The sequence below is a fragment of the Bombina bombina genome, chromosome 1 (assembly GCF_027579735.1).
Source record: "Bombina bombina isolate aBomBom1 chromosome 1, aBomBom1.pri, whole genome shotgun sequence".
Taxonomy (NCBI): domain Eukaryota; kingdom Metazoa; phylum Chordata; class Amphibia; order Anura; family Bombinatoridae; genus Bombina; species Bombina bombina.
This window is the reverse complement of record NC_069499.1, coordinates 630,191,096-630,215,094: the sequence shown is the minus strand read 5'-3', so window position 1 is coordinate 630,215,094 and position 23,999 is coordinate 630,191,096.

Below are 23,999 nucleotides of genomic sequence, written 5' to 3'. Positions count from 1 at the left end.
CCTCAATATTTATACTCGCTCCTCCTCCTCAAAATTCTGCCTAGCAACCCACTGCTATTGGCCTGTAGTGTGGTCACATGCCCCTGCTCTCAATTCATTCCTTCCGGGGCTTCTTGTATATTTTGTTTTTGCAATTTAATTACATGGGGTGCAAAGTGAGCGGAGACTGAAGTTATATAGCCTATAATATAAAGTGCAATATCTACTAAGCCAAACCGGCATAGACATTAATTTTTGCTGGACACAAACGTAATGTACATTATCTCCAAAAGCAAACCGGCACAAATCAGCACAAATGTAGCACAAGTGAATGGTATATATATTTTTTATGATTGGCTAAAATATAATAACTCAAACAGTACAAATGTTTGTTTTTGCTGTACAAATCAGCACAAATGTAGCACAAACTAATGGTATATATCTTTTTACAATTTAATTACATGGGGTAGAAAGTGGGTGGAGATTAAGGTCACATGGAATATAATTTGCAATACCTCTAAAATCAAACTGGAATAAATGTTCATTTTTGCTGCACAAATCACCACAAACGTAATTTACAATTGAATTACATAAACTAATGGTATATTTGTATTCACAATGACAGCTCCTGCTTAGTACAACTTTTCTGCTTATTTCACTCTTTTCCACAATAAAAGTGTCCCTAAAAAATCCTAAAGGATAATTAAATACAATAGAATTGCATACGTAACAAATGTCAACAACAAAAAATGTTTTTTGGCAGATTTCAAAGTTACCTCCATTTTTCTATGCCCCCTGTATCATGTGACAGCTGTCAGACAATCACAAAACGCATATACGTATATACTGTAAACTTGTACACATGCTCAGTAGTAGCTGGTGGCTCAGACAGTGTGCATATAAAAAGATAATGCACATTTTGATAATGGAGGTTGATTGTATAGTACAGCGGAACCATTTTGGAAATCAATAGGTGGCATATGCAGTCCATTGAATGATTTAAGTAGCCCATGCAATGTGCATATTTGTAAAGAAACACAAATGCAAGACATACATGCAACAAGGCACAGGGAATATTAAGCTATTAAAATCCCAAAAGTCTTATGTAAAAAATAAATAAACAATAATAATAAAAAAATAATTTTTTATTGTGTTTAATTTAGAATTTTATCTTAGTCACAGTGGAGGTGCAACAACATCCTGTAACAGATGCATTGCTGATGCCACAAGACAGATATTTCCCAGATACTGATCTACTTCACTGCTCTCTGGTGTTTTTTACTCTCATGTAACTCTCTTCTGGTACGTGAATAGAGACGCTGTCAATCTGCAACTATTCACTGCACTCTGGTGTTTTTTACTCTCCTGTAACTCTCTTCTGGTACGTGAATAGAGACCCTGTCAATCCGCAACTATTCACTGCACTCTGGTGTTTTTTACTCTCCTGTAACTCTCTTCTGGTACGTGAATAGAGACCCTGTCAATCTGCAAACTATTCACTGCTCTCTGGTGTTTTTTACTCTCCTGTAACTCTCTTCTGGTATGTGAATAGAGACCCTGTCAATCTGAAAACTATTCACTGCTCTCTGGTGTTTTTTACTCTCCTGTAACTCTCTTCTGGTACGTGAATAGAGACCCTGTCAATCTGCAACTATTCACTGCACTCTGTTTTTTTTTTACTCTCCTGTAACTCTCTTCTGGTACGTGAATAGAGACCCTGTCAATCTGAAAACTATTCACTGCTCTCTGGTGTTTTTTACTCTCCTGTAACTCTCTTCTGGTATGTGATAGAGACCCTGTCAATCTGAAAACTATTCACTGCTCTCTGGTGTTTTTTACTCTCCTGTAACTCTCTTCTGGTACGTGAATAGAGACCCTGTCAATCTGAAAACTATTCACTGCTCTCTGGTGTTTTTTACTCTCCTGTAACTCTCTTCTGGTATGTGAATAGAGACCCTGTCAATCTGCAAACTATTCCCTGCTCTCTGGTGTTTTTTACTCTCCTGTAACTCTCTTCTGGTACGTGAATAGAGACCCTGTCAATCTGAAAACTATTCACTGCTCTCTGGTGTTTTTTACTCTCCTGTAACTCTCTTCTGGTACGTGAATAGAGACCCTGTCAATCTGCAAACTATTCACTGCTCTCTGGTGTTTTTTTTAATCTCCTGTAACTCTCTTCTGGTACATGAATAGAGACCCTGTCAATCTGAAAACTATTCACTGCTCTCTGGTGTTTTTTACTCTCCTGTAACTCTCTTCTGGTACGTGAATAGAGACCCTGTCAATCTGCAAACTATTCACTGCTCTCTGGTGTTTTTTACTCTCCTGTAACTCTCTTCTGGTACGTGAATAGAGACCCTGTCAATCTGAAAACTATTCACTGCTCTCTGGTGTTTTTTACTCTCCTGTAACTCTCTTCTGGTATGTGAATAGAGACCCTGTCAATCTGCAAACTATTCACTGCTCTCTGGTGTTTTTTACTCTCCTGTAACTCTCTTCTGGTACGTGAATAGAGACCCTGTCAATCTGAAAACTATTCACTGCTCTCTGGTGTTTTTTACTCTCCTGTAACTCTCTTCTGGTACGTGAATAGAGACCCTGTCAATCTGCAAACTATTCACTGCTCTCTGGTGTTTTTTACTCTCCTGTAACTCTTTTCTGGTATGTGAATATTTACATAGAGCAAATGATTTTAGTTTGTTAATTTAGTCCTACATCTGTTGCACTGTTATCCAATGTCTTATTTCTAATGTTCATTTAATTGCCATGTGATGTTCAATCCTTATCAATACTTGCTATTATTCTAAAATGTATAGCTGTCTTATTCCATAGTTCTAACCTCCCCCAAATTTTATTGTCTGTTTACTTAACAACTCACCCTGAGCAGACCAGAATCTAACTTTCCAATTGGCCTTTCCAATTGTCTTTGATTAGCAATCAACTAAATTTAGTGGACTCAGCTCCCTGCATATATTTCACACTAGTTTGGGATGTGCCTTGCACTGGGGTGCATTGCCTGGGCAGTGTACATTGTAACAATAGCATATGTTCACATTTTCAAAGTGAACAGTTTATAAGTGAGGCATTTGCAATAGAATTATACAAGAATTAAGTGAACATTTTATAAGTGAGGCATTTGCAATAGAATTATACAAGAATTAAGTGAACATTTTATAAGTGAGGCATTTGCAATAGAATTAGAAAAGAATTCAGTGAACATTTTATAAGTGAGGCATTTGCAATAGAATTATACAAGAATTGAACAAGGATTGGGCAAGGGGCAAGAAAAAGGCAGGTACTTTTGAAATATTATGTTTTATATAGCTTATTGTTTTCTTATACAATTGCTACTGTAATACTGTGTCTTATGTGTTTAACTGGTTCCCTCTTTTGTAAAAATGCCTAATATCTTCTTATTCCTTTTGTCTCTATAACAAACTACATTATTCAATTACTCCTTCTCCCTCTCCACCTGCACTGTTCATTAGCCCATCTCTCTTAAACTCACCTTACTTTTGTACTCACGAACTTTACATATTCCTAAACACTCTCTCTCCTCCCTGTACCTTGTCTCAAAAGCTGTCTCATTACTGCAAATCTGTATCTCATCTCATGTCACTCTCCCTCTTGCTTTTACTAACTGCTGGTGACATCTCCCCTAATCCTGGTCCCCAACAACTGCCTAGCCGTGCACATCCATGTGTACCGTCACACAGACTCAAAAAACAAAACTCTGACAACCTTACTCACATTCCTCTTGCATCAAAATCCACTACCCCTTTCACTTGTGCACTCTGGAAGTCTCACTCTGTTTGCAACAAACTCACTTCTATACATGACCTCTTTATCTCCCACTCCCTCAACCTTCTGGCTCTAACAGAAACCTGGTTCTCTCTCCCCTTGACACAGCATCCACTGCTGCTCTGTCACATTGGGTTTTCACTTCAGCCACACTCCTAGGTCTGGTAATAGACAAGGAGGTGGTGTAGGTATTTTACTTTACTCTCGTTGCACCTTTCAACAAATACAACCCATCTCTTCCCTCACATTTTCCTCATTTGAAACCCACATGATTTGCTTATTCTCTCCTCTTTCTATATGTGTTGCAGTCATATACCAACCCCTGGCTTCTCAACTCAATTTCTAGATCACTTGGCTGCCTGACTACCTTATTTCCTTTCCTCAGTCACCCCTGCCCTCATTCTTGGTGACTTAAACATCCCTCTTGACAATCCCACTGTCTCCTCTGCAAAACAACTTCTGCAACTCACTTCCTCTTTCGGTTTGTCACAATGGACTGATTCTCCCACTTACAAAGATGGTCACTCCCTTGACCTGATCTTTAGCTATCGATGCACTCTCTCAAACTTCACAAACTCACCCTTTCCTCTTTCTGACCACCATCTCCTTACTTGCAACATATCATCCCTCCCTACAACTTTCCCTCCTTCTGCTCCTCACACCAAACTTCACAGAAGCATTATGTCATTTGATCAACAACAGCTTTCTAATTCCCTCAAACCTCTCCTCTCATCCTTCTCCTCCTTTTCCTGCCCAGACCAATCTATCTGCCACTATAACTCCACCCTTACATCCGTCCTTGACAATCTCGCCCATCTTATCATAGCATAGCTCGGAGGAAATCAAACACTCATCCTCAGCCCTGGCATACTCCTCTGACACGATACCTACGCAGATGTTCCCGTACTGCTGAGCGGTACTGGAGAAAATTTAGGAATTCAGCTGATTTTCAACATTACAAATTTATCTTGAACTCCTACTATTCTGCCCTTAATTTCCATAAGCAACATTACTTCTCTACTCTTATCTCTAATCTTTCATCAAACCCAAAACGTTTGTTCTCCACTTTCAATACTATTCTCCGCCCTCCCCCCACCTCCTAATACAACTTCTCTGTCAGCTCAAGACTTTGCAAGCCACTTCAATAACAAAATCGACTCCATCAGAAATTAAATCAGCTCTCAACATAATTCCTTTCTCTCACCCCCTCAAATGCTCTCAATCAACCACAACCCACATAACCTTAAACTTAGCTCATTCTCCCCTGTCACTGAGGAAGAAGTTTCGGCACTTATACTGCGCTCTCACCTCACTACCTGTCCCCTTGACCCTATCCCCTCACAGCTACTCCCCTCTATACTCACACATACTTTCAACCTCTCCCTCAGCACTGGTATATTTCCATCATTGCTGAAACATGCACTGGTCACACCTATCCTCAAAAAACCTTCCCTTGATCCTACCTCCTCATCCAGCTACCGCCCTATTTCCCTCCTCCCTCTTGCATCAAAGCTTCTCGAAAAACTAGTTTATGCACACCTATCCCATTTCCTTACAATAAACTCTCTCCTTGACCCACTGCAATCTGGATTTCGTCCCCATCACTCCACAGAGACAGCAATTGTTAAGGTTACCAACGACCTACTTACAGCAAAATCAAAAGGCCACTTCTCTCTGCTTATCCTCCTTGATCTGTCTGCAGCCTTTGACACTGTTGACCACCCTCTTTTGCTCCAAACCCTCCAATCCTTCGGCATCTTTGACACAGCCCTCTCCTGGCTCTCTTCCTACCTGTCAAACTGTACCTTTAGTGTAGCCTTCTCTGGGGCCTCCTCTGCCCCGTCACCACTTTCTGTCGGAGTACCACAAGGTTCTGTCCTCAGTCCCCTTCTCTTCTCAATCTACACGTCATCACTAGGTTCCCTAATAAATTCCCACGGTTTACAATATCATTTGTATGCCGACGACACCCAAATCTACTTCTCTGCACCAGACCTATCTCCTTCCTTGCTAACCTGTGTCACTAACTTTCTTTCTCACATCTCTAACTGGATGTCCTCTCACTACCAAAAGCTAAATCTCTCCAAAACTGAGCTCTTTATTTTCCCCCCCTTCCTCAAAACTCTCCACCCACAATCTCTCTACAACTGTTGACAATTTCATCATTACCCCTACCCTGCATGCCCGAAGTCTCGGGGTCACATTTGACTCAGATCTTTCTTTCACTCCTCACATTCAGTCCTTGGCTAAAGTCTACCGCTTCCACCTTAAAAAAATCTCTAAAATTAGACACTTCCTTACACAAGACACAACTAAGATTTTAATCCACTCTCTCATTCTTTCCCGCCTTGATTACTGCAACTCTGTTCTCTCTGGTCTCCCCACCTGCCACCTAGCTCCTTTACAATCCATAATGAATGCTTCTGCCAGACTCATCTTCCTTACACGTCGCTCTTCATCTGCTGCACCTCTCTGCCAATCCCTTCACTAGCTTCCTCTTGCCTCTAGGATCAAACACAAAATTCTCATTCTGACATACAAAGTCCTCAACTGCACTGCTCCCCCCTATATCTCAGACCTTGTCTCTAGATACTCTCCCTCCCGTCCCCTTCGCTCTGCTCGTGACCTCCTACTCTCCTCCTCTCTTGTCACCTCATCACACTCCCGTTTACAGGACTTCTCCAGACTGGCTCCCATCTTGTGGAACTCTCTGCCTCGCTCCACAAGACTCTCTTCTAGTTTTAAAAGCTTCAAGTGCTCCCTAAAGACTCTACTGTTTAGGGATGCATACAACCTACACTAACCTTTCCTAATACCAGTTCCTCTCCTCCATTGCTATCCCCTGAACCCCCTTAGCATGTAAGATTAAGTCCAGCTGTTTGTAGATCACCTTCTTAAGAGCTGACTACAACAGTGCAACTCTTGGCAGGGCCCTCTGGCCCTCTGCTCATTTGATCCCTATAATTGTTTTGTTGTACTCCCCCTTTGTTTATAGCGCAGCAGAATCTGTTGGCGCTCTACAAATAACCGATAATAATAATAATAATAATAATACTTTACTTTACTATTGAAACAAACACATCAAAACACAACAGTGCATAACAAAACTCAAACATAGTATTGTCTACCATTTGTAGAATTTACCTTAAAAATTAGTTTTGCTCATACTCGGCTAGGTTTAGAGTGTGGCGTTAGCCGTCAAAACCAGCGTTAGAGGCTCCTAACGCTGGTTTTGGGCTACCGCTGGTATTTAGAGTCTTGTAGGTAAGGGTCTAACGCTCACTTTGCAGCCGCGACTTTTCCATACCGCAGATCCCCCTACGCCATTTGCGTATCCTATCTTTTCAAGTCTTCGGTATTTAGAGTCTTGGCTGAAGTGAGCGTTAGAAATCTAACGACAAAACTCCAGCCGCAGAAAAAAGTCAGGAGTTAAGAGCTTTCTGGGCTAACGCCGGTTCATAAAGCTCTTAACTACTGTACTCTAAAGTACACTAACACCCATAAACTATCTATGCACCCCTAAACCGAGGTCCCCCCACATCCCCGCCACTCTAATAAATTGTTTTAACCCCTAATCTGCTGACCGCACACCGCCGCCACCTACGTTATCCCTATGTACCCCTAATCTGCTGCCCCTAACACTGCCGACCCCTATATTATATTTATTAACCCCTAATCTGCTGCCCCCAACATCGCTGCTACCTTACCTACAATTATTAACCCCTAATCTGCAGACCGGACCTCACCGCTACTATAATAAAGTTATTAACCCCTAATCCGCCTCACTCCCGCCTCAATAACCCTATAATAAATAGTATTAACCCCTAATCTGCTCTCCCTAACATCGCCGACACCTAACTTCAAGTATTAACCCCTAATCTGCCGACCGGACCTCACCGCTACTATAATAAATGTATTAACCCCTAAAGCTAAGTCTAACCCTAACACTAACACCCCCCTAAATTAAATATTATTTAAATCTAACGAAATAAATTAACTCTTATTAAATAAATTATTCCTATTTAAAGCTAAATAATTACCTGTAAAATAAACCCTAATATAGCTACAATATAAATAATAATTATATTGTAGCTATTTTAGGATTTATATTTTTTTTACAGGCAACTTTGTATTTATTTTAACCAGGTACAATAGCTATTAAATAGTTAATAACTATTTAATAGCTACCAAGTTAAAATAATTACAAAATTACCTGTAAAATAAATCCTAACCTAAGTTACAATTAAACCTAACACTACACTATCAATAAATTAATTAAATAAAAGACCTACAGTTAAATCTAACACTACACTATCAATAAATTAATTACATGAAATACCTACAAATAAATACAATTAAATAAACTAACTAAAGTACAAAAAATAAAAAAAGCTAAGTTACAAAAAATAAAAAAATTCATTACAAACATAATAAAAATATTACAACAATTTTAAGCTAATTACACCTAATCTAAGCCCCCTAATAAAATAACAAAGCCCCCCAAAATAAAAAAAATGCCCTACCCTATTCTAAAATTAAAATAGAAAAGCTCTTTTACCTTACCAGCCCTTAAAAGGGCCTTTTGCGGGGCATGCCCCAAAGAATTCAGCTCTTTTACCTGTAAAAATAAACACAATACCCCCCCCAACATTACAACCCACCACCCACATACCCCTAATCTAACCCAAACCCCCCTTAAATAAACCTAACACTAAGCCCCTGAAGATCTTCCTACCTTATCTTCACCACACCGGGTATCACCGATCCGTCCAGGCTCCGAAATCTTCATCCAAGCCCAAGCGGGGGCTGGAGATCCATCATCCGGCTGAAGTCTTCTATCAAGCAGCAAGAAGAAGTCCAGAAGAGGCTCCAGAGTCTTCATCCTATCCGGGCAGAAGAGGAGATCCGGACCGGCAACCATCTTCATCCAAGCGGCATCTTCTATCTTCATCCGATGACGAGCGGCTCCATCTTCAAGACTTCCGGCGTGGATCCATCCTCTTCTTCCGACGTCCTAAGTCCGAATGAAGGTTCCTTTAAATTACGTCATCCAAGATGGCGTCCCTTGAATTCCGATTGGCTGATAGGATTCTATCAGCCAATCGGAATTAAGGTTGGAAAAATCTGATTGGCTGATTGAATCAGCCAATCAGATTGAGCTCGCATTCTATTGGCTGTTCCGATCAGCCAATAGAATGTGAGCTCAATCTGATTGGCTGATTGGATCAGCCAATCGGATTGAACTTGAATCTGATTGGCTGATTCCATCAGCCAATCAGATTTTTCGTACCTTAATTCCGATTGGCTGATAGAATCCTATCAGCCAATCGGAATTCGAGGGACACCATCTTGGATGACATCATTTAAAGGAACCTTCATTCGGAGTTAGGACGTCGAAGAAGAGGATGGATCCGCGCCGGAGGTCTTGAAGATGGAGCCGCTCGTCATTGGATGAAGATAGAAAATGCCGCTTGGATGAAGATGGTTGCCGGTCCGGATCTCCTCTTCTGCGTGGATAGGATGAAGACTTTGGAGCCTCTTTTGGACTTCTTCTTGCCGCTTGATAGAAGACTTCAGCCGGATGATGGATCTCCAGCCCCCGCTTGGGCTTGGATGAAGACTTCGGAGCCTGGACGGATCGGTGATACCCGTTGTGGTGAAGATAAGGTAGGAAGATCTTCAGGGGCTTAGTGTTAGGTTAGGGGTATGTGGGTGGTGGGTTGTAATGTTGGGGGGGTATTGTGTTTATTTTTACAGGTAAAAGAGCTGAATTCTTTGGGGCATGCCCCGCAAAAGGCCCTTTTAAGGGCTGGTAAGGTAAAAGAGCTTTTCTATTTTAATTTTAGAATAGGGTAGGGCATTTTTTTATTTTGGGGGGCTTTGTTATTTTATTAGGGGGCTTAGAGTAGGTGTAATTAGCTTCAAATTGTTGTAATATTTTTATTATGTTTTTAATGAATTTTTTTATTTTTTGCAACTTAGCTTTTTTTGTTTTTTGTACTTTAGTTAGTTTATTTAATTGTATTTATTTGTAGGTATTTCATGTAATTAATTTATTGATAGTGTAGTGTTAGGTTTAATTTTAACTTAGGTTAGGATTTATTTTACAGGTAATTTTGTAATTATTTTATCTAGGTAGCTATTAAATAGTTATTAACTATTTAATAGCTATTGTACCTGGTTAAAATAATTACAAAGTTGCCTGTAAAATAAATATTAGTCCTAAAATAGCTACAATATAATTATAATTTATATTGTAGCTATATTAGGGTTTATTTTACAGGTAAGTATTTAGCTTTAAATAGGAATAATTTATTTAATAAGAGTTAATTTATTTTGTTATATTTAAATTATATTTAACTTAGGGGGGTGTTAGTGTTAGGGTTAGACTTAGCTTTAGGGGTTAATACATTTATTAGAGTAGCGGTGAGGTCTGGTCGGCAGATTAGGGGTTAATACTTGAAGTTAGGTGTCAGCGATGTTAGGGAGGGCAGATTAGGGGTTAATACTATTTATTATAGGGTTAGTGAGGCGGATTAGGGGTTAATACATTTATTATAGTAGCGGTGAGGTCCGGTCGGCAGATTAGGGGTTAATTATTGTAGGTAGCTGGCGGCGACGTTGTGGGGGGCAGATTAGGGGTTAATAAATATAATATAGGGGTCGTCTGTGTTAGGGGCAGCAGATTAGGGGTACATAGGTATAATGTAGGTTGTGGCGGTGTACGGAGCGGCAGATTAGGGGTTAAAAAAAATTATGCAGGGGTGAGCGATAGCGGGGTCGGCAGATTAGGGGTTAATAAGTGTAAGGTTAGGGGTGTTTAGACTCGGGGTACATGTTAGGGTGTTAGGTGCAGACTTAGGAAGTGTTTCCCCATAGGAAACAATGGGGCTGCGTTAGGAGCTAAACACTGCTTTTTTGCAGGTGTTAGGTTTTTTTTCAGCTCAAACTGCCCCATTGTTTTCTATGGGGGAATCGTGCATGAGCACATTTTTGAAGCTGGCCGCGTCCGTAAGCACTGCTGGTATTGAGAGTTGCAGTGGCGGTAAATATGCTCTAAGCTCCCTTTTTGGAACCTAACGCAGCCCTTCTGTGAACTCTAAATACCAGCGGTATTTAAAAAGTGCGGGGGGGAAAAAGCCAGCATTAGCTACGCGGGTCGTTACCGAAAAAACTCTAAATCTAGCCGTAAGTATTTGAATAAAAATCTGTTTGCAGTTTTTGAGTAAATAACACTAAGATGTCACAAATATATAAAAGTAAATAATATAATTTGTATGTGTATTTAAATGAGTTGATGTAATTATATATATATCTTCCACATTATAATATATTTATAAAAATATACTCACACAAACGCACACAAATTTATATATACATTTATAAACGACAATTCTTTACTAAGTGTGTCAACAACTGCGTGCAAAAGTTCAACTACGACTGTATTTGCCGATGAATCCTGCTCTGTTTAGATAATCTTCAGCAGCCGGATTATCTCTGCTAATCATTTCAAAGTTTTCAAAACAGAGAGGAAATATTTACTGTGAGGGAGAGGGGAGAGTGATTGTCATGTAAACCCAGGCTCTTGAGAGTAAAGAAAATCATACAAACTTCATCCTATAATAGGGGCCTGTTTAATGGCTTGAGACAGGCTGTTTGTGGCTGATGGATGGGTGCAAGCACACTGGGCTCTGCAGGTCACAGAATGTGCTATAAGTCTGTAGGTTGCTGATCCCTTCTGTCTCTGTACATCATACACTCCTTCAGGCCTCAAACATCCCAAAATCCTCACTTATACTCCCCCATCTGCTCCCAGCTGCCAGCACAGCCATTATCTGCCATCCTTATGGAAAATATGGGGTTGTCTTAGTGATAAAGGATCTCTTGACAAGAGATCTTCCTGTGCATTCCCTGGTATACTTGTCAGAAGCTAATATTTATTTTTCAGCAGAAAATAGCAATTTAGATGAAAGTGTATATGGCTAATCTCACAGCTGACTTGATGAGTCTAGTCAACTTGATGAGCCCAACATTTATGTCTTAAAATAAGTATATAATAAGTGTGCAAGTGATGGAGCATCTCCAAAGCACCCTAACAAAATGCAACAAATATGAAAGGTGACTTTATTTAAGGGGGGTTTGGGATAGATTAGGGGTATTTGGGTGGTGGGTTGTAATGTTGGGGGGGGGTATTGTATGGGTTTTTTTTACAGGCAAAAGAGCTGAATTCTTTGGGGCATGCCCCGCAAAGGGCCCTGTTCAGGGCTGGTAAGGTAAAAGAGCTTTGAACTTTTTTAATTTAGAATAGGGTAGGACATGTTTTTATTTTGGGGGTCTTTGTTATTTTATTAGGGGGTTTAGAGTAGGTGTAATTAGTTTAAAATTGTTGTAATATTTTTCTAATGTTTGTAAATATTTTTTTATTTTTTGTAATTTAGTTCTTTTTTATTTTTTGTACTTTAGTTAGTTTATTTCATTGTATTTATTTGTAGGTATTGTATTTAATTAATTTATTGATAGTGTAGTGTTCGGTTTAATTGTAGGTAATTGTAGGTATTTTATTTAATTAATTTATTGATAGTGTAGTGTTAGGTTTAATTGTAACTTAGGTTAGGATTTATTTTACAGGTAATTTTGTAATTATTTTAACTATTTTAGCTATTAAATAGTTATTAACTATTTAATAGCTATTGTACCTGGTTAAAATAATTACAAAGTTACCTGTAAAATAAATATGAATCCTAAAATAGCTACAATATAATTATAATTTATATTGTAGCTATATTAGGATTTATTTTACAGGTAAGTATTTAGCTTTAAATAGGAATAATTTATATAATAAGAGTTAATTTATTTCGTTAGATTTAAATTATATTTAACTTAGGGGGGTGTTAGTGTTAGGGTTAGACTTAGCTTTAGGGGTTAATCCATTTATTAGACTAGCGGCGAGATCCGATCAGCAGATTAGGGGTTAATGTTTGAAGTTAGGTGTCGCCGATGTTAGGGAGGGCAGATTAGGGGTTAATACTATTTATTATAGGGTTATTGAGGCGGGAGTGAGGGGGATTAGGGGTTAATAACTTTATTATAGTAGCGGTGCGGACCGCTCGGCAGATTAGGGGTTAATAAGTGTAGGCAGGTGGAGGCGACGTTGAGGGGGGCAGATTAGGGGTTAATAAATATAATATAGGGGTCGGCGGTGTTAGGGGCAGCAGATTAGGGGTACATAGCTATAATGTAGCTTGCCGTGGTGTACGGAGCGGCAGATTAGGGGTTAATAATAATATGCAGGGGTCAGCGATAGCGGGGGGCGGCAGATTAGGGGTTAATAAGTATAAGGTTAGGGGTGTTTAGACTCGGGGTACATGTTAGAGTGTTAGGTGCAGACGTAGGAAGTGTTTCCGCATAGCAAACAATGGGGCTGCGTTAGGAGCTGAACGCTGCTTTTTTTGCAGGTGTTAGGTTTTTTTCAGCTCAAACAGCCCCATTGTTTTCTATGGGGGAATCGTGCACGAGCACGTTTTTTAAGTTGGCCGCGTCCGTAAGCACCGCTGGTATCGAGAGTTGCAGTGGCGTTAAATTATGCTCTATGCTCCTTTTTTGGAGCCTAACGCAGCCATTCTGTGAACTCTAAATACCAGCGGTATTTAAAAGGTGCAGGGAAAAAAAAGCATGCGTAGCTAACGCACCCCTTTGGCCGCAGAACTCTAAATCTAGCCTATGTATTTTCAAACAACCTTTCCCAGTGCTACTCCCTTTCTTACTATTTCACCCACATCCATTTACCATACTTATGTTTCACATCCCTCTGCTTTAGCTTATATGCTTGAGAACACTTTTAATATAATATCTATTAAACACGTCTATCAGCATTGGACCTACTCAACCTGAGGGCCGCCCTGGTGAAATTTCTTTTTGTGTGCATTTGTTTTGTAATGTATCCACATTAGTTACCAAAACACAGATATTTATCTCATTTTTACTGGATGAATATTCAAATGAATGCAGCAGGAAATTAAAGAAAACAAAGGAATAATGCCAAACTCAGCAGTATTCCTTTGTTTCCTTTAAATAGTTAAACATACTTACCTAAGCATGCTGGAGAGCTGCATTAAACTGCTCCTATTCTTCACAGAGCCCCGACCGCACTAATAGGAGTGCTAGGTCTCTGTGTAAAAGAGAAGCAAGATAGTGCGGCCCTCCAGCGTGCTTAGGTAACTATTTTAGACGCTACAGGTGAATTTTTTCATCTGTAGCAATAGAACATGTACAATCGTTTAATGAAAACGAATGTAAATGTTCCACGAATGGTCCGTATTAGTTTTGTTTAAAACAAGATGAATACCAATCAGCAATACTAAGTATTTGGAATATTTGGAACAAAAGGCTAAATCTCAACCTTGCACATGTCTAATATAGATTCTGCTCTGTAAAATGATTTTGAGGACAGACAAATGGACCTGCACCAATTAAAGGCCTCACTGCATTAGTATTGTACACATTCTGCACACGCCTATAGACTGCAATGCCACCCTAAACACTTGGGCCTTGGTGCCAATGCATCTGCTGCACCAGTGGTAATTCCACCCCTGTTGTTTATTGTAGCTCAAATGCAGGATCTTCCTCTCAAATTTGCTTAAAATGTATTTTCATTGCTTCATAAAATATTTGTGTTTTATGAATAATAGATAATAGAAATAATATAAAAAAAATAACAGACCTCTTTGCAATGCTGTAGCAGCTGCATCATCCTGACTCCACTTTATTATAATATGGTCCTAAAAACTTGGTGAAGTAGCAGTGAAGGCAGAATTTGTGTAATGCCATACAGATATGCAGACATACGCACTACATCCATGGAGAGCCATACAATGCAGGAAAAGTCCCCCAGAACCACACAGAGCCAAGAAAAGCCGCAGGGTAAATTAGAGCTGCAGATCCCAGATAAATGGGAAATACATATTGCATTGTGCAATGTTAAGCTAAGCAGAGCAGAACAAAGAGCCTTGAAAAACAATGTGCTGCAGACAAACAGGGTTAACTGAATGTGCTGAGTGTGCTACAATGATATTCCCAGAATGGAAAAACAAAATCTCCATCCATACATTTTTATGTGAAACAATACTTCCAATAAACAGGGAAATCCTACTAAGAGACTGGATAATCAGATGTTATGAGTAAGGATTACTCTCCCTTTCAGCTCCAAGCCAATCGTTCCCAGAGGAGCGGATTCCACACTCTGTGGAAGTGAGTCTAATCATGTCTGACACACACAGCGGGCGCGTTCCATCCCACCATGAGTCGGGATTGAATTAACCTGCCCTTCTCAAAACCTGAAAGTAATAAAGTCCTTTCAAACATAAGCCCTATATAAGCACAGAGTTCCCGGCTTACAATACTAGCAGTGTACACACTGGTATGGTCTATGCAACATGGAAAGCTTACTCTCTTTTCCCACTAGGAAGTCGGCACTTTTATGTATTGTATATATTAGCAAACATCCTAGTAACATAGAATAAATATGTCTGCTGAAAGAAACTGTTGTCATTCTTATCTTCAATTTTAGCTACATTTAGATTTACTCAAAAGAATCTAAATAAGACACAGTAACATTTTAATTTTTTTACTGATGGGAAGATATTTGCAACAGCTGAAAGAGAAAAGGGATTAGATATAAGTAAAACACCAATGAAAATGTAAAGAAAGAAAACAATGAAACATTTATTTTTATCCTGTGGCCTTGTGCAAACAAAAATGAATAATTTACAAGTTGTTGTTAAAATGTTGAAGCAAATAATTTTAAAGTATCCTATACACATAGATTGTGTCCTATACTTTCAATGGGAATGGTAGTAGCATGCATTGTGCTTGCAATATTAGTCGTCAAATCAAATAAAGCGACACTCAAATCAAAATTAAACTTTAATGATTCAGATAGAGCAGGCAATTTCAAACAACTTTCCAATATACTTCCATTAACAGAATGTGCACAGTCTTTTTATATTTACACTTTTTGAATTACCAACTCCTACTGAGCATGTGCTAGAATTCACAGAATATATACCTATATGCATTTGTGATTGGCTGATGGCTGTCACATGATACAAGAGGAGTGGAAACAGACATAACTTTGAAATTTGTCAGAAAAAAAATCTACTACTCATTTAAAGTTCAGACTAAGGGGTATATTTATCAAGCTCCGTATGGAGCTTGATGCCCCTTGTTTCTAAAGACCGCTGCTCCATAACTTGTCCGCCTGCTCTGAGACGGCAGACAGAAATCAACCCGATCGAATACGATCGGGTTGATTGACACCCCCTGCTAGCGGCCGATTTACCGCTAATCTGCAGGGGCGGCATTACACCAGCAGTTCACAAGAACTGCTGGTGCAATGATAAATGCCGACAACGTATGCAGTCAGCATTTATCGATGTGTAGCGATGTGCAGTGGACATGATACGCTACTTCGTATCATGTCCGCTCGCACATTGATACATATGCCCCTAAGGACCCAATGATATAAAGTTCTCTGGCCTTGGAAGATTACTTCTATTTCCCTTAGTCTCACTAAGGAGCCTATACTACATTTTCATATGAAAAGTGCACAATAAAATTTGTATTTTAAACATCATACTAAATGAATGATCGAACCATTCACACAAAAATAAGCAGTGAAAAATTGTATTGTTAAGGTGCATAAAAAATTGCAACAAAATTGTTCACCAACAACGTAGAATGTGATTTATATTGGCTGCAGGATTTCATTTTTAAAAAGCGCCCCCTGCTCACTACTAACTACGCTCCTCTTTGCGAAGTGTCCCTTTCCAACAAACTCCATTACTTTTCATAGAAGACACTCAACGGGACTGTCTGTTTTTTATTAAAATTCCACCAGGGTGGCCCCTGCGAGGATCAGCAAGAAAAACCACATCTGAAAAAGCGAGGTTTGGATCATCAGGCCCGAAGTGCTATTGCATTGTCTTTTTGTCATGCATTTGTTGATTATGCAAATCTACTGTATTTACTGGTCCTTTAAGTGTGGTGCTTGCAAACTGAAATACCTCTTTTTCTTTCAGTGCTTTTACAAAACAAGTATTGTGTGTTATCATTTGCTATTGTGCATAAAAATATATGGAAGTTGTATAGCAAAGAACTTGAAATGAAATAGAGCAGAATTGCATCATCATCAAACATATAATAAAAAACAATGCCCTATCACACTGGTGTAGATTTATCAAGAAGCGGATGCTGCTTTCTATGCCCGAGGATTCCGGCTCGCCAGAAATCAAGCTGTTAAGAAGCAGCTTGTCCGCCACCTTTTATGATCGGGATGATTTGACACCCCCTGATAGCGGCCGCAAACATGCAGGGGGCGGCATTGCACAAAAAATGCTTGTGCAATAATAAATGCCGACTGCGTATGCTACAGCGAATCATGTCCACCCGTCATTTGATAAATATACCCTTTAGTCTGAAATTCAAATTCAAATGAAAGTAAATTGAAAAGGTTTTTTAAAATCACATTTTCTATCTAAATCATAAAAATGTTTGGCTTTAATGTCCCTTGAACCAAAGAAATTATTTATACGTATTCTTCATGCCTTTGGTATGCTCCCCTACTAAACTTACTGGCATCTTAAAAATCCATCTAACATTTTTAAACATAGGATTTTGGAATTGTTTTACAGGTTCCTGATGTTATCTTCCATCTTGGGGGCATATTTATTGAAGCAGCAGTCTGAGACGGTGGACAGACATCGTCGAAAATCAACCCAATCCAATATGATCGTGTTGATTGACACCCCCTGCTGGCGGCCGATTGGCCGCGAATCTGCAGGGGGCGGCGTTGCACCAGCAGTTTACAAGAACTGCTGGTGCATTGATAAATGCCGACAGAGTTTGCTGTCTACATTTATCAATGTACGGCGGACATGATCCGCAATATCGGATCATATCCGCTTGCACCTTCTTAAATATGTCCCTTGAGGTTAACTTTGAACATCGCCTTATATACACTGCTTTATGTTAAATAACCTTTTTAGAGTTAGTCGTTACATGTCTGACTAAACCCTTTTTTGACATATATCCTAGTTGCCCTATGTTGTGTGGGACTGTCCCATTTTAGATCTTCATTTCTCCATAGCTCCCTTTATGCCTTTTTTTTTCCTTCAAATTGAGCTGCAGTTTACAATGAATCTGTGTGACCATAGCGAGAATTAACCTATTGTCCGCCAGTGTTTCCTAGATGGTTGTGGTTGGCTTGAAGTTCTGAAAGACATAACCCATAATTGATGACTGGGTATGAGTGCTGCTTTGAGGCTATGGGGTGCATGTGGCGTAAATGCAAAGAGAAAATTTAATAATGTTCCTTCACAATACAGTATAAGCAGATATTCCCAGTGTGCAATGAGGCACTTGGGGCTCCATTACATATGCAGTGTTGCCTGCAAAATCGTCTGCCGCCAAATTTTACGCGATTTTGGTATTACATATACGGCGTAGCATACAAGTTACGCGCGTATATTTTACCCTTCGGCTGTCATTTTTATCCTCATAGACTAACATAGAACAACCACGCAATTTGGTATCCAATATACAGCGTAAGGACTTACGCACGCAGAATTCTGAAAATCTACTCCATTCTCATCTTGCCACATATTGCAGGTGCAGCAACCCTTGCACTGACTAAAAAAGCAATGTATCTCCCTGGAAGCCTTAACAAATACATACATTTAAGCAGCATCTCAAGGTTAAAGGGACAGTATACTATGATATTGGTTTTTAAGGTTTATTTGTGTATTTGAAATAGCTGATTTTGTTGTTTGAAGCCACAACCTAATCAAATGGTTTGAGCTTGTAGGTAGAATCAGATCTCATCACTTTATCACATTGTGGACATATACTTGCTTATTTACTTTAAATTTGTTCTCAAAACAATCAACAATACTTGGAGAAGAGAACAATGGGAAATCATAATTGTATTACCTTCATCTCTTTAGAACCCACTGGAGTGTAATTTATTCTAATGTTAACAGAGCTTGGCATTGATGCCAAAATATATAAAGGGACAGTCAAGTCCAAAGAAAACCTTCCTGTTTTAAATAGGGCATGTTATTTCAAACTACTTTCAGATTTAATTCTAACACTTGCTTTGTTCTCTTGGTATTCTTAGTTGAAAGCTAAACCTAGGATGGCTCATATGATAATTTCTAAGACCTTCTTGAAGGCGGCCTCTTTGCAATTGTGTCAAACCAATCACAGACAACACAACCTCTCAGCCTTAAACACCTGATAATGCACACCCTGTCAGTAACATCACTATTATATATACCCATGTGTCAATTTATATTAGATGTGAGATACATTGATTTACATCTTAGAAGTGAATACTATTGTGTATGTGAGTTATAGTACAAGAATATGTCATAAACATGATAATATTACCTGTTTTTATTGCCATTTCCACACAGGTCATATTATATGTTTTAACAATATTAGTGTACTAAAACACACCTCACATGGATGTGGATGACAATAATATGGTAAATAACAGAGGACAAGATTTATGGTGAACTATAAGAATATATTTTTTCTTTTTTGGCTTCTTGGATGAGGGAACTGAGGTGACTGTAGTGGATTTCCTTGTTCTCCTGGTTTGAGAAGATTCTGCTGTTTCTGCTGGTGTGCTGGCCACAGATGATAGGCTGGAGGCAGTGTCCTGCTGGTGTGTAAAGTGCTCAACCAACACACCCAAGAGTTGATTTTGTTCTCTCCATCTATTGTCCATTTGCATCTGCATATCAGACAGAATTCGCATAATCTGTGACTGGTTATGAACACTTGCACTTAACGATGCTGCCATGTTCCTCTGTAGCTCTATGCTACGTTGTTGTATCCTCTCTTGGCTCCTGATGAACCTTTCATGGTTCCTGAAGAACCTCTCTTGGCCTCTTTGTATGCTCTCGCTGCTTGTTATAAGCCTCCTCTGGAGTGCAATGTATTCCTCACCCAGGGGAGAATACAATGCATCCACTGGTTCTTGAGCAGCAGGGCTTCTAGGTGCTTGTAGGGTAGGGTCACCTGCATCTGCTGTTGCTTGAGGTGCAGGGTCAGCTTCAACTGCTGGTTCATGTGGGGCTGGGTCAGCTTCAACTGCTGGTTCATGTGGGTCAGGGTCAGCTTCAACTGTTGGTTCATGTAGGGCAGGGCCAGCTTCAACTGCTGGTTCATGTGGGGCAGGGGCAGCTTCAACTGCTGGTTCATGTGGGGCAGGGTCACCTGCATCTGATGGTACTTGAGGTGCAGCTGTAGATTCTGCTATATTTCCATCTGCCAATGGTGGAGCCCGTCCAATTGCTGATGATAGTGGAGCTCGTCCAATTGCTGATGATGGTGGAGCCCGTCCAATTGCTGATTATGGTGGAGCCCGTCCAATTGCTGATGATAGTGGAGCTTGTCCAATTGCTGATGATGGTGGAGCCCGTCCAATTGCTGATTATGGTGGAGCTCGTCCAATTGCTGATGATGGTGGAGCTCTCATGGTTGGTTGATAGTCCCACTGATGACCAGTGTGTGACCACTCAGCCTGTCCAATTGGCACTTCCTCTGACATTGTCGGTGGGTAAAATCCCTGACTGCCATGAGATTGTGTTGTGGGGGGGATAAATACATGGACCCTTTGTGGCTGTCTTGGCTCCCCCTCAAAGCCAAAGGGAGGATATTCCTCTGGCCAGGAATCTTGCCAGGGGTCATATGGCGATGGTGGTGGCATCACTCCCGGGTCCTCAACTAAAGCCATCCAACCATGCTCATGCCTGGGAGCATACTGTTCTTGAGGTTGCCTGAAGACTGATGGTGGTGGTGGTGGTGGTGCTATGGATGTTTGTATCCTCATGACAGGAGGTTCTGTGAAGGAGTCAAAGGATGAGAGGGATTAGTACAGTCAGATATATGTCCATGTGGGCATACAATATACATTGATACATGCTAGGGCCTATACTGATTATCATGTCAAACTCTATAACATGTGTCCTGTGCTATTCTGAGACATGTTAGTATTGCACTATTCCACCTCATATCATGAATTGCATTGTGTTAAGTAGCAGTAATGTTAAATATAATTGTAGATGTTTTTGTTAGTAGGCCAAATACCATGCTCCTCATTGTGTACATGAATGTGTGATATTAAAGTATGTTATATCTCAAATACATATAAAACTGGTGTGTGGGATGTTACTCACCAGCATGATGTGCTGTGGTTGCAGCACCCGAGTCACGAGCCCCTGGAAGTCCATAGACTGCTGTGATACTCAGGGACCTGCGTATCATCTCCTGCCAGGTGTTATACTCAATATCCAGGGATGGACCACCTCCTGTTCCCCTCTGATGCATAGCTTCCTGCCCCATCTTTTCTTTGACCCGCCTCTTGCAGTCATTCTACTGATTTTTCAGGCCCTCAACAGTCCTCCTCTGTGGGGCCACACTGTTGACGGCATCTTCTACCACCAACCATGCCGTTTTTCGCTTTTTGCCAATGCCTTTGCCCTTCTCCTGGTGTGGGTTCCTTCCTATCCTCTCCCTCCTCCCCCCTTCTGTCTCCATGTGCACCCTCTGTCCCTCTCCTAGATGTGCCTGCTCTCTGGGGCTCTCAGGCATCTCCCCTCCCATCATCCCTTCCAGCTCTCCCTCTCACCACTCCACTTTCTCCCTGACGGGGGGCCCACAGCTCCTCCTGTCCACTCCAATACTCCTCTTCCTGCCACTCCTCTCCCCTCCTCCCTACCTCTCCCTACCATCCTCACACTAAATCACACTACACACACTCACACTCACTCCCAGTTCAATCACACACAATCACAACCAAACACTCAGCCTATCACACTGTAAAAATCAAATAAAATGTGTGAGGTGTTAGAAAAAAAAGTGTGGTGTATTTTGTATATGTATGTATGCAAAATATGTGTGCAATATGTAAAAATATGTGTAAGTGTACAAGATTAATCAAACAACAATGCGACCTAACTAACTCCTCTGTTTGCGCCTCTCTCTCTACTCTCCCTAATCCTCCACTCCAGTGTAGTGAGTTGTAGCTCAACGAACAATCCAAACACACTGAAGAAAATGGCAGCTGCGCATGGGTTTATATATGAATTTTGAATAGCGTAATTACGTGTCATATTTTTTTTAAATCTGTCCATTTTTACGAGTGTTAGCCTAATTTGCATAAAACTACTACTGGACAAAATACTGGCGTAAGTTATTTGCGACGACTAAAATGTGTATTTGCGCACATTTCAGAAGATCGCCAGTTTTTCCTACTTACGCCAGTTTAGCATCTAACGGCGCAGTATATGTTATACCCCGATGTGCGAGGGGAAATTACGGGCGGCGCTGGTTCCCACGATTGTGCCGAAACCTGCGCCATATATGTAATCGCGTCCCAGGTGTAGCCTACTCAACACAGGGTGTCCCCAAGGTGTTTTCTTTTAAGCTATTATATCCATTTCTGGGTTGTTGTTAGGCAACTCATTGCCTTATTTTTATATATTAAAAAAAGTATCTAATCAGTACCTTTTTATATATCCATTGCTCTTCCCATGAAAACAATGGTAAAATAAGGAGAAAGGCGGATTTAATTAATAAAAACAGAAATAGGTAGTAGAAGATGTGGTCCATAACCAATACCAGTACCAAGTTGCACCCTTGATATTTAGCTTTGTGGTCACTTTTGTAGTCTGTTGTATCTGTAGTCATGTATGAAGTCTGTTGTATCTGTAGTCATGTATGTAGTCATGTATGTAGTCATGTATGAAGTCATGTATGTAGTCATGTATGAAGTCTGTTGTATCTGTAGTTATGTATGTAGTCATGTATGTAGTCATGTATGAAGTCATGTATGTAGTCATGTATGTAGTCATGTATGAAGTCTGTTGTATCTGTAGTCATGTATGTAGTCTGTTGTATCTGTAGTCATGTATGTAGTCATGTATGAAGTCATTTTTCCTGGCGAACTTGAGGACAGCCCAGGCGTGTCTCCTTTTGTACACATGAAACCTACAGTAACATAGGTAGTATTATTTATTTTAGTTTAAAAATGCTGTAGCATACTGTCAATATCTAGCACTTTCTAAAAAATTATATATGCATCATTTCCATCCCTTATTCTCTATGCCAGTCCCAGGTAAATGCTGTGATGCACAGATGCATCCAGTCACCTATGTTTAGAATTACTGTTACAAAGTAAATATTTAAGAACAATCCACAGCTGAAATGACCCATAGTATATTTAAAACCTCATCTATACCAAAGAGAGTTTCAGTGCAATTAGTGTAAATTTACCACAATATAGAAGGCAAAATATTGTGTGTAAATTCTGGTTTCATGGTAGGTCCCCCCCCCTTTCTGCAGAACAATAAAGCATATCTATGGTTAACTATATTATGCTGCACTTGACCCTGCATCCCAAATCTGGATGGAGCCGAACTAGTACCATCAAACCTAATAACCTCTTTAGGGCCAGATTATGAGTGGAGTGCAAAATATTGAACACGCAAGTGCAATATTTGCGCTCTACTGTGTGCTGGTATTACAAGTTAGGTACAATGCGCACGTGTCTTCGCGTTCGCATTGCATGGAAACTTTGCGTTCATGAGAGTGTGCTTCCATAGGCTCCAACTGGAGCCTCGTTCTCTTGCCGTCAGACACGGCAAAGAACCTAGCGCAGCGTAGGGGGTAAGTCGTGCAGCGATGGGCAGCAAATTGAAATATTTATGTATATAAATATATAAATATATATGTGTTTATATGTGTATGTACACATATTAAATCAGAAATATATATGTATATAATATATATACATATATATTATCAAGGAACACACAGTCCCCATAGACCGCAATGTAAAGGCACTTTTCAGTACAGTTTTTTTTTAATCACTTTAACCCCTCAAAATTGCTTCTTGAAGTTTAAAAAAAAAAAATGCAATTTTTTTTATTAATAACTACACTACATTACACTGTATTTTGGGGCTATTGGGGCAAATTCTGAAAATTAACCAGAGATCTGATCTCTGGTTAACTTTCAAGTGCTAATTGCTACCGCAATTACCGCATAATCTGGCCTCCCTCCCTCTCCCAGTCACGTGTGGTGTTCCCCAAGGTTCCATTCTCGCCCCCTGCTATTCACATTATTTATAAATGCCTAATGTCTGCAAATCCTCA